Source organism: Mytilus californianus, unplaced genomic scaffold (genome assembly GCF_021869535.1).
Source record: "Mytilus californianus isolate M0D057914Y unplaced genomic scaffold, xbMytCali1.0.p SCAF_6, whole genome shotgun sequence".
NCBI lineage: Eukaryota > Metazoa > Mollusca > Bivalvia > Mytilida > Mytilidae > Mytilus > Mytilus californianus.
Window position 1 is genome coordinate 114,269,413 of NW_026262712.1, and position 13,517 is coordinate 114,282,929.

Sequence of the window (13,517 nt, forward strand, 5' to 3'; positions counted from 1 at the left end):
TTTTTTTATTACTTTCTTGTCAGTCTTCAAAAAAGGAATGACTATGTTGTTACAGAGAGGAATCATAGCTGATATAAAGTCTTTGTTCACTGATTACATTGAGGGATCATAGCTGATATGTAGTCTTTGTTCAATGATTACAGAGAGGGATTATAGCTGATATAAAGTCTTTGTTCACTGATTACAGAGAGGAATCATAGTTGATATGTAGTCTTTGTTCACTGATTACATTGAGGGATCATAGCTGATATGTAGTCTTTGTTCAATGATTACAGAGAGGGATCATTGCTGATATAAACTCTTTGTTCACTGATTACATGGAGGGATCATAGTTGATGTAAAGTCTTTGTTCATTGATTACATTGAGGGATCATAGTTGATGTAAAGTCTTTGTTCAATGATTACATGGAATGATCATAGTTGATATGTAGTCTTTGTTCATTGATTACAGAGAGGGATCATAGTTGATATAAAGTCTTTGTTCACTGATAATATAGAGGGATCATAGCTGATATAAAGTCTTTGTTCACTGATTACACGGAGGGATCATAGTTGATATGGAGCCTTTGTTCATTGATTACATGGAGGGATCATAGTTGATATGCAGCCTCTGTTCACTGATTACATGGAGGGATCATAGTTGATATGCAGTCTTTGTTCAATGATTACATGGAGGGATCATAGTTAATATGTAGCCTTTGTTCGCTGATTACAGAGAGGGATCATAGCTGATATAAAGTCTTTTGACACATTCCCCATTTCCATTCTCAATTTTATTTGTTCACTGATTACAGAGAGGGATCATAGCTGATATAAAGTCTTTTGACACATTCCCCATTTCCATTCTCAATTTGATTTGTTCACTGATTACAGAGAGGGATCATAGCTGATATAGAGTCTTTGTTCACTGATTACATGGAGGGATCATAGTTGATATGTAGCCTTTGTTCATTGATTACATGGAGGGATCGTAGTTGATATGCAGTCTTTGTTCATTGATTACATGGAGGGATCATAGTTGATATGTAGCATTTGTTCACTGATTACAGAGAGGGATCATAGCTGATATAAAGTCTTTGTTCACTGATTACATGGAGGGATCATAGTTGATGTAAAGTCTTTGTTCACTGAGTACATTGAGAGATCATAGCTGATATAAAGTCTTTGTTCACTGAGAACATGGAGGGATCATAGCTGATATAAAGTTTTTGTTCACTGATTACATTGAGAGATCATAGTTGATATGTAGTCTTTGTTCAATGATTACAGAGAGGGATCATAGCTGATATAAAATCTTTGTTCACTGATTACATTGAGAGATCATAGCTGATATAAAGTCTTTGTTCACTGAGTACATTGAGAGATCATAGCTGATATAAAGTCTTTGTTCACTGATTACATGGAGGGATCATAGTTGATATAAAGTTTTTGTTCACTGATTACATTGAGAGATCATAGTTGATATGTAGCCTTTGTTCACTGATTACAGAGAGGAATCATAGCTGATATGAAGTTTTTGTTCACTGATTACATTGAGAGAACATAGCTGATATAAAGTCTTTGTTCACTGATTACATGGAGGGATCATAGCTGATCTAAAGTCTTTGTTCAATGATTACATGGAGGGATCATAGTTGATATAAAGTCTTTGTTCATTGATAACATTGAGAGATCATAGCTAATAAAGTCTTTGTTCACTGATTACAGAGAGGGATCATAGTTGATATGTAGCCTTTGTTCACTGATTACATGGAGGGATCATAGTTGATATGTAGCCTTTGTTCACTGATTACATGGAGGAATCATAGGTGATATGCAGTCTTTGTTCAATGATTACATGGAGGGATCATAGTTGATATGTAGTCTTTGTTCACTGATTACATTGAAAGATCATAGCTGATATAAAGTCTTTGTTCACTGATTACATTGAGATATCATAGTTGATATAAAGTTTTTGTTCACTGATTACAGAGAGGGATCATAGTTGATATGTATTCTTTGTTCACTGATAACATGGAGGGATCATAGTTGATATGCAGTCTTTGTTCATTGATTACATGGAGGGATCATAGTTGATATAAAGTCTTTGTTTAATGATTACATGGAGGGATCATAGTTGATCTGTAGCCTTTATTTACTGATTACATGGAGGAATCATAGTTGATATGCAGTCTTTGTTCAATGATTACATGGAGGGATCATAGTTGATATGTAGTCTTTGTTCACTGGTTACATTGAAAGATCATAGCTGATATAAAGTCTTTGTTCACTGATTACATTGAGATATCATAGTTGATATAAAGTTTGTGTTCACTGATTACAGAGAGGGATCATAGTTGATATGTAGTCTTTGTTCACTGATAACATGGAGGGATCATAGTTGATATGTAGTCTTTGTTCACTGATTACAGAGAGGGATCATAGCTGATATGAAGTCTTTGTTCACTGATTACATGGAGGGATCATAGTTGATGTAAAGTTTTTGTTCAATGATTACATGGAATGATCATAGTTGATATGTAGACTTTGTTCATTGATTACAGAGAGGGATCATAGTTAATATAAAGTCTTTGTTCACTGATTACATGGAGGGATCATAGTTGATGTAAAGTCTTTGTTCAATGATTACATGGAATGATCATAGTTGATATGTAGTCTTTGTTCATTGATTACAGAGAGGGATAATAGTTGATATAAAGTCTTTGTTCACTGATTACATTGAGAGATCATAGCTGATATAAAGTCTGTGTTTAATGATTACATGGAGGGATCATAGTTGATCTGTAGCCTTTATTTAATGATTACATGGAGGGATCATAGTTGATATGCAGTCTTTGTTCAATGATTACATGGAGGGATCATAGTTGATATGTAGCCTTTGTTCACTGATTACAGAGAGGGATCATAGCTGATATAAAGTCTTTGTTCACTGATTACAGAGAAGGATCATAGCTGATATAAAGTCTTTGTTCACTGATTACATGGAGGGATCATAGTTGATATGTAGCCTTTGTTCACTGATTACATGGAGGGATCATAGCTGATATGCAGCCTTTGTTCACTGATTACATGGAGGAATCATAGTTGATATGCAGTCTTTGTTCACTGATTACAGAAAGGGATCATAGCTGATATAAAGTCTTTGTTCTCTGATTACAGAGAGGGATCATAGCTGATATAAAGTCTTTGTTCACTGATTACATGGAGGGATCAGTTGATATGTAGCATTTGTTCATTGATTACGTGGAGGGATCATAGTTGATATGCAGTCTTTGTTCAATGATGACATGGAGGGATCATAGTTGATATGTAGTCTTTGTTCACTGATTACATTGAGAGATCATAGCTGATATAAAGTCTTTGTCACTGATTACCTGGAGGGATTATAGCTGATGTAAAGTCTTTGTTCAATGATTACATGGAGGGATATCATAGTTGATATGTAGTCTTTGTTCATTGATTACAGAGAGGGATCATAGCTGATATAAAGTCTTTGTTCACTGATTACAGAGAGGGATCATAGCTGATATAAAGTCTTTGGTCACTGATTACAGAGAGGGATCATAGCTGATATAAAGTCTTTGTTCACTGATTACAGAGAGGGATCATAGCTGATATGCAGCCTTTGTTCATTGATTACATGGAGGGATCATAGTTGATATGCAGTCTTTGTTCACTGATTACATGGAGGGATCATAGTTGATATGCCGTCTTTGTTCCCTTTTTACATGGAGGGATCATAGTTCAGTCTTTGTTCACTGATCACATAGGATTCATATAAGATATAGGATCGTCAGAGTCGATATGCCGTCTTTGTTCACTGTTTCCATGTTGGAGTCAGAGTACTGTTGACAGCACTTTTCCAGGTTACGGCAAAGGTTGAGTGCCCACAAGCATGATTTACCCTAGCATTCTTTATATATAAAAATAAAGAGCTATGGTATGATTGCAAATGAGACTATCCTCCAACGTTCAAATGAAGCAACTATAGGAAACTGTATGTCCTTCAAAAATGAGAAAAATCCATACCGTTTAGTCGGGCTGTAAAAGACCCCAACATAAAAAAATGCGCAACAATTCAATTAAGAAAAATAACGGCCTGTTGACAAAACAATTTACGAAAAACAAATTTGACAGACATGAACCAACCCCAACCACTGAACTATAGGCTCCTAACTACGGACAGGCACTTGAAGAAGGTGGCAGGGTTAAAAATGTTTATGAGCCCTCAACCCTCCCCTTAACCTGGGATAGTGGAATTACAGCACAATATAAGAACAAACTTGTGATTAGTATGAGACACAAACACAACTAAGATAAAAACAATATACACAAAGCACCGAAATAAGACTACTCGCAGTAACTAAAAGCCAGTTTAAAGCCAATTACAACTAATAACTAATAAATAAATCATGTTCTCCAGACTAAAGTGTCAATCATTACACATCCAACGGATTTATTGTACATATGTCATTAACAGTCTGAGATACGCATGACCTAGTGGAATGCCAAAATTTAACTACACAGAATCGTGAGGATGTAGGGTCATGAGTTCTCATAACTGTACATATATAGCAATATGTATTTAGTTATGCTTTACTTTTTCAAAAAAAAATCAATATTAGTACCAATATAAACAATATTTATAGATTTTACTATTGTGTTAAATTGATAACCTTTAAAAATAAGTGTATTTAAAGGATCAATTGTTTTACATGGGTCGTATCTAAATTGCCGAGCTTTATAAACACCGCCATCAAAATTAGGATGTGATATCCCGTTTTTAATAAGAACTCCCAAAAACTGTGATTCATAACAATACAGGAACAAGTCTGCTATTAAAAGGACGCAATTGGTGCCCATAGGAATACCTACAACCTGTTGATAAACTTTATAGTCCAAATGTTTATAAATGTTGTCAAAAAGAAATATAAAGCTTTAATCGTCCCATCTCAGTTCTAATAAGTATATCTAGCATATATGCCTAAACAAATCCAGAAGCCTATAATTAAATGGTTATTGTAGATTGCTGTTTGTCGGATATTTTGTTAGTTTTTAGCATAATTCAATCCGTTCATTTTGTCTGTCTTCTGAATTGTTTCACATTTTGTCAAGCCGGGACCATACTAAAATATCTTATACTTTAAGGTATGGTACTGCTCATTGTTGAATGCCATAGATACCGAGTCCACATTTTACAATTGCAGTGGAATGATAAACACTTTTCTTAAATTGACCCTGTGAATAAAAAAAAATGAAATAAACGAAAGATAGTTCCAAACTGGGTGTCTTGGTGGGGTTTTCAGAATAGAATTTAATGGTCAAAAAGAATAGAGTAAAATTGCCTGAAAATTTTAAGAATACAAAATGAAGGCGCTCAGAGTTTTTAAACAGAAATAAATATATTTGGAATCATAATGAAAGTTTGTCCTTTACCATACCAATGATTTGTATAGTAACCATACACGTTTGGGCCAGTCAATTATGAAGGTCGCTGTCACCTTCAAAAGCTATTTTTTTAATTTTTTGGCTGATCGTGAAATTGCCATTTTATTTCTCGTTTGTCCGTAAGCATACACCCCTGCCCCGCCCTTTTAGGACCACATGATAAAGGTCACTGTTTCCTTTTAATCAACAGTTAGTCTGGTACTGTGTTGATAATTATTAAAACATAATAGTATGCAGTTGTGAGGTGTTCTAAATATGTTCATTTAGAATCAGAGATCCTTGTTTGAAAATTTATTTACACCAGGAGGCAAACCTTTACACTTTCCAAAAGATCAATTTGTGCAAATATAGTACTGCGACCAGCAGCTATCAGTATCACAAAAAAATCTCACTACAAAATATTTTCTTAAGTCATGAACTACAACCATTTTAGTCGTTACATTTCTTGTGAAAAGATATACTGGTTCTCATGCATTTTGACTACTTCTCGCCAGTCTTTATACATTTTCTGACATGTGTTTAATATTTTAAAAGAGAGGCGATACTGAGATACCAAAGGGACATTCAAACTCATAAGTCGAAAACAAACTGACAATGTCATGGGAAAAAATGCAAAAACGATCAAAAGACAAACAGTATACAAAACACAACATAGAAAACTAAAGATCGAGCAACACGAACCTCGCCGGGGTGACAACAGTAGTCAGTTGGTTCACCGTTATGGAATAACCGTTTCACAGATGATATCGGATATGTTCCTTATGTCGTAACTACAATACCCTTCCCTTTTCACGAATGTGACCTACCGAATTAGACTATTTACCGGATTTGTAATAACATAAGCAACTGTGACACGACGGGTGCCACATGTGGAGCAGGATCTGCTTACCCTTCCGGAGCACCTGAGATCATCCCCAGTTTTTGGTGGGGTTCGTGTTGCTAAGTCTTTAGTTTTCTATGTTGTGTCATCTGTACTATTATTTGTCTGTGTGTCTTTTTATTTTTGGCCATGGCGTTGTCAGTTTGTTTTCGATCTATGAGTTTGACTGTCCCTCTGGTATCTTTCGTCCCTCTTTTGGATACCGTCACGTTAAACAACCAACAAAAAATCTATCATATTCAATGTGCCTTGATACATTTTTATGTCTTATATGGACAAAGAGGACTTATCTGTAGAAACCGGGACGCATAACAACGTTGACAAACGTTCGTCACGATTCATCTTACTAAAATGTTTGAAGTCACGTTATAAATTTGACGTCACAGGGGAAACTATGACGTCACGTAGCGTTCATTGCTTCTGATTTCCAATCTTTTAGAGAAGAAATGTGTAGATTTACTTTCTTTGTTTTTTTATTGACAGGTAATGTATCATTGTATGTTATGTTTTACATTTAAGTATAAACGCTGTCGGTATTTCATTTAATAATGCTATCACAGAGGTTCCGGTAAAATATTGACGTCATAAGAGAAAATGCATAAAACTGATGACGTCAATAGGTAAAGGATCACAAAACTTGTTGACGTCATGAATTTCAGACATTTTCTCTTGTGACGTTTAATATCGATAGAACTTCACAGCGCGCGTGACGTCCACTTTTGTTCGAAATATTAATATCTGTTATTGACAAGATGGTACAAGGCATTTCTACTATTTCACTTTTTTTTTATTTTGAATTATGGATCTATTTTGATATAAACTTCAAATCGCTACTTGACTGTCCACCTTTACAGGACATCACAGGCGTTCCCGTAAAATTTTGACGAACAACAAGAGAAAATATCTATGATTTTTTTAAAGACCGCGCTTTCGCTTTTTTTATCAGTTGACCCGAGGTCAATCGGCGTAATTAAACAATGGACTCTTACTGTGACGACATAACACTGATAAGCATTGTGACATCGTAAATTTACGGGAAAATGCACGTATTTGAAAGTCGTCTATACAGCAACTATGTTATTTTTGACAGACTTGTTGTACAAAACGTCAAAACTTAACACTTTATATACAGATCGATTGCATTTTGATTATTAAATATGTATTTTAAAAAATTGACACTGTTTTATACAGATCGATTGCATTTTCATTATTGAATATTTATTTTAAAAAATGGACACTGTTTTATACATTATGATTATACATTTTTGACACATAAAAATTTATTCGAGGGTGAGCAAATCTTCATATCTCCCGAGGCAAATGGGAATGAATGTTTTATTCCACTGCCTATGCTTTGTTTACTATCAATACATTAAATGTTATTTTGCATACATTTTTTTCTTGTCCGCTTGTTTTTGTAAGTCAAACTAAACACGACATACCCATTGATAAACAGTAAGGATCAACATTTAATTAGGTCTTTCCACTTTTCTGTGGAAAGACCTATTGTATTTGTTCTGATTATTATTATTATTTTCTTCCGCCAAATTTTGTTCTCGCGTAAAATTTTTGTTTTGCAAGATGTCGCTTAGATATTTCTTATATAGTATCATACAGTTTATGCGCTTTTTATTTTCACCCGTTCTAAGCCGAACAATTTTCTTTGTAGGAGTTATCTCCCCGAACACTGTTTTCCTTGTGACTGCATCTCCTCCGTAACTGTAAAAGAAAGCGACAAATTTATTTCATAAAATTGCTCGTTATATCCTTTGCATGATTTGTCCTATTTTGACCGAAGCGATATGAATATTCCATATGAGAGTTATTTCCCCTTATGCATTTGAAATAAGTGATATGCATTTGTAACTGGTAAACCATAAGTGATAGAGACCTAGGGTCTGTTGATTTGAGGTCCTTGGTCCTTAGGAATAGAAAACTAGGTCAAGGTCAAAGGTCAAGGTCATGTTGTGATTTTTTACATTCAGTTCATATCGCTTCTTCCTAGAAAGAGTTAAAGATATCGACAAAACAATTTAACCAAAAAGTTTGTCGCGACAGGTGTTTACTAGAAAATTTTTGTCAAAATGGTACGCCTCATTTTATTGCAGGGTCAAAGTCCCTGTTATGGTCGAATCAACAAATTACTTATCAAAACTTCAAACTTTGCAGCTATCATGTTGTAAATGTTTCTTAACTCAATTATCAACCACAGTCTACCACTACACTCCCCCCTTTTTTTTTCAACTGATTTTTTTTTAAGTTATCCCATTTCTATGAAAAGAAAATCGCTTTTAGTCCCGTACATTATACTGTAAAATGCCAATCCTTCTTATGTACAAATTTCTTTCTGAAATAGAAATCCATCCCTGCAAAAATCTGCTCCAATTCATGTATTTTCTGAAATTAATCTATGAGACACGTGCGGTCCGCTTGATTGCGAAATTAAAATCAATATCGTAGAAATCGCTCCTTTAAGTTCGTAAATATTACTGAAATCCTACAATCAAATTTCTAAACATGCATTAAAATACAAATCTGTGCTCCCGTAAACATGTGTACGTAATATGTATGCGTGATCCGACGTCAATGACCTGTACAAAATAAAAACAATAGTTATCGTGTTTCTCTGATCAATACACATGTGCTCTGTTCAACGGTCTCCCCTGAAAAGACATATATATTCGATTGTCACGTGACTTCACAACACCATCTGGCGCGCGGACCTAAATTTAGAATAAAACATTCCATATCCAAATAAGGAAAATAAAACTTCCAAGATAAAATTTACTCTGTTTTCCTACAAATTCAATCAAAATGCATACACAACATATAGATAAAAAATGGAAGTCCGAGGTAACATAGAAACTAGAGAAAATTTATAAACGAATGATGCTAGGATCAATTTTTATGAGGACATCTCAGGCGTCCGTTTGGCTGTGCGGGATGAATAAGGACGCAGTCACGTTCGTTCAGAATATAGGCGTTATTTAAGTTAGCTGCGTCGCACCGAGAAAGTGCCATGCAATCAATCAATCAATCAATCAATCAATCAATCAATCGACCAACCAACCAACCAACCAACCAAAAAAGTTAATCATGTTTCGGAAGGGAAAGACTGTTTAACAATTGTTTTTAAAACAATTGATTTATAATTATAAGTCTTTTTGTTTTATCGTCTGAAATAAATTTGAACATGATAATGATTTTTGCTATCGCTATTTTAAGAAGAATAAGAAGTTCAAAACGTTATGTACATTAACCGCGCGTAACGTCGCACGAAGTTATCCTGACATTTCAGAGGGGAATTGAATATGAAGATTTGTTCAATGACACGTGGGATAGTCTCAACCAATCAAATATTGATTAAACTATCAATATGTTTAAACAGTGGAATAAAAAAAATTATTTCGTCATTATCTTAACTTGTTGAAAGTATAACTTATTTCACACATTAATCATTGCTAAATAGATATAAGAAGATGTGGTATGAGTGCCAATGAGACAACTCTCCATCCAAGTCAAAATTTATAAAAGTAAACCATTATAGGTCACAGTACGGTCTTCAACACGGAGCCTTGGCTCACACCGAACAGTAAGCTATAAAGGGCCCCAAAAAATTACTAGTGTAAAACCATTCAAACGGGAAAACCAACGGTCTAATCTATATAAAAAACGAGAAACGAGAAACACTTATGAACCACATCAACAAACGACAACTACTGAACATCAGATTCCTGACTTAGGACAGGTGCAAACAAATGCAGCAGATTTAAACGTTTTAATGGTACCAAACCTTCACCCTTTTTCTGAAACCATAGTGTAACATCACAATATAGAAAGACACACTATAAAATATCAACTGAAATAGCTTAACTCAATCAAAGGACATATTAACACCATTGAACATACACTGAACAAATAAATTTGACCTATGAAACAATGTAAATACAAAATAAATAAACTAAGGGAAGAATAATAAAAGTAACATGTTATATCGGTAAGAAATGTTAAACAATTAAAGAAAAACAATATGCTCGAACAAAAATACCATCCATTTGCAATAACTTTAAACACAGGTAAATGAAAATAATTTTGTTGTTAGGTATACCTGTACAGTACCAATAGAGAAAGGAAATATTTTTACAAAATAAATAATTTTGAATACAAAATAAATAAACTAAGGGAAGAATAATAAAAGTAACATGTTATATCGGTAAGAAATGTTAAACAATTAAAGAAAAACAATATGCTCGAACAAAAATACCATCCATTTGCAATAACTTTAAACACAGGTAAATGAAAATAATTTTGTTGTTAGGTATACGTGTACAGTACCAATAGAGAAAGGAAATATTATTACAAAATAAATAATTTTGATGTTCATAGTACGAAGTGAAAATTTATAGTTATACCAAACACTTATCAAAGCTGGTATATAGACCAGATATAACCCTGAATAACATTAAATAACAAAAAACAATACAATTAGTATCAACAGGTCAAATAAACATGAAAGTACGATTTGAGAGTACTAGCAGTTACTGACAGCTAGTTAAAAGCCAAAACAATTAATAATAAAAAATCATGCATCAGAGACTAAAATCAACTAAAACACATCCCAGGGATTTAGTATTTTAACGTCATTTTAAAGACTGTCAAATACTGCAATATCATATCCTCAGACATGGTCAATATTCCTTCATCACTAGTATCTAAGTCAATGCATATAAATCGTGTTCAAACAGCCGGTACAAAATCGGTTTTGCGCTGCAGGAGTCCAAATTTGATCACCACGTCTTCAATTGGTTATTTGTCTTTAATTTCGGTTTAATCCTCAGCCTCATAATCGTGTTCCCTGTTAGACTCATCTTCGTTTGTCATTGTTATTCTACGTTCCATTCCAGTGATATGGCAATTTTGACAATTCGAATAGTTGCCGTTTAAATAAGAACCACACGAGTAACAAGATAATCTTTTTACCGAAATAATTCCATTTTCAACACAATGAATCCGGTGAATAGACCTATTCATATTGTCCGTCACTGGTTTAAATCACTTTGGTTCGTCACGCTCAATAGTATCTAAGAGTCTAAAAATCGGTTATTCCTACGTTTTTATACAGTTTGCACTTTCGTTTGTTTTTTTCAAGAACTGCAATATCGGCCTGTCGTTTTACAAAACCACATGCGGCGTCCTGGAATATTTTCGCAACTCCTTTGAAACAAATCATGCGAAAGGCCCTTTCGCTTTGAAATCCCAAGTCTTCTCTAGAATAACATAAATCTCCAAGACAATGACGGCTTTTAAATTGAGCTTGACAACCGTCGGCATATTCATGAATTGTATTCACGGATGCAGAAATAGGTATTAGATACAATACAAAGGTAACAAAGAAACAGGCCGGTAACAAACGTTGCCGGATAGTTTTTCTGCACGAGTAGTCAGGTGAAGGTCCGAGGCGATAGCCGAGGACCTTGACCTGACTACGAGTGCAGAAAAACTATTCGGCAGTTTGTTTCCGGCCTGTTTTTTGTTACCTTTGTTTTGTATCTGACTTGTACGACGTTTCAAGAAAGAAGTAATTCATTTTGCATGTAGAAGAGGTATCAAAATTTAACAGATTCGAAACTTAAATGGCCATATACCAGTTAATGTAAGTTACAGTAAGACAGTTTAAACAAATTATTTTTTTCACTTCCCTTCAGCCTATAGTTTTTTTTTAAAAAATTCAAGAATCTAATAATTTCATTAAAAAGAACCATGTCAAGTAAAAGATGAATTTCGTATACATTTGAGACTTTTAAAAATGCATCTTCGCAAGTAAGTAATGTATGAAAAAGATTTCAGAGGTAAGCAAGCTAACATTTGATTTTTATTTGGGGGAAAACGGAAAAGGGCGGGGGGGGGGTAAAATAAATTTAAAATAAACAGGCTTGATTCTTTTTTGTTGAAAACATGCAGGATATGTCATTCCATTCCCCCATTCCGCCTTAAAAAATAATAAAAATCGTACGTTTGCTCCCAAATATATAAATTCAATAACAATATAAAAAGAATGAATTTCCTACGAAAAAATCGATTTTGTCTTGTTAAAATCACCCATATATAGGTATATAGTTTGGATTTAAAAAAAAAATTAATCTTATACGTTTTTATTTATATCTCTAATAGTGTTGGTCAGGATCAAACACGTGTCACAATATGATCCAATCGCAGCTTACCGTCAAAAATTGGTGACATAAGTTGAATGATTTTCTTCAAGATTTGCTGCCTATTTGAACATGTATTACACGGACACTTTTTATTTATAGGATCAATCGTGCATTGGTGAGTTGATAGGGATTTTATCTTTTGATTAGATTTGATTTTTTTATATATATTTCCTGTCTTTTTTATTGAAATATAAACGTCGGTACCAGCATTTCTTTACTTTCAGCATTGTCCAGAATACTATTCATGTCCATATATTGAAAAAAAAATACATTTACGGACCGACCATTTAGCTTCAAAAGGGGGGTATGTTTTTTTTCTGAGTAAGAAAATGATTTAGTTTATCAACGCTATCACTCAAATATTTTTTTTTTCGAAATTAGCACTTTTATATACGGTATTCGGAAAATCAGGAATCAGAACATTATTTTGTCATCTGATTTACCACAATATATTTTTTTCTCATAAAATTGGGGATCAGAATATTTTTTTAGGAAAAAACATAACTCCCCTTTTGAAGTTAAATGGTCAATCCCTTAGTGTACTGATATGAATAGCAATATACTGGAATTGTTTGAAAAAAAACATAGTTATTTATGCCAACGTAAATATTTTAATGAAAAAGACAAGAAATATGTCGGTGAAACAAAAAGTTCAAATCTCATTGAAATTTAAAGTGCCCATGAACTCACTGATCATGCACGAGTGATTCTATTCATAAAAAGTGTCCGTGTAACAACTAAAAAGTGTCCGTGTATCATCTAAAAAGTGTCCGTGTAACACCCGTTAATGTACTGTTTTTCTATAGCTCTGCTGGGGGCAAAGTCGTACAAAATTAGATAATTTGCTACAAGTTTTCTTACATCATGCGTGAAATACATGTCGTGTGAGTAACATCTGGACTAAAACAAACAATTGTTCCGTTACTATACATGCATGGTATTTCGTCTATACATACTTTCTTCTCCGCAAATCTCGA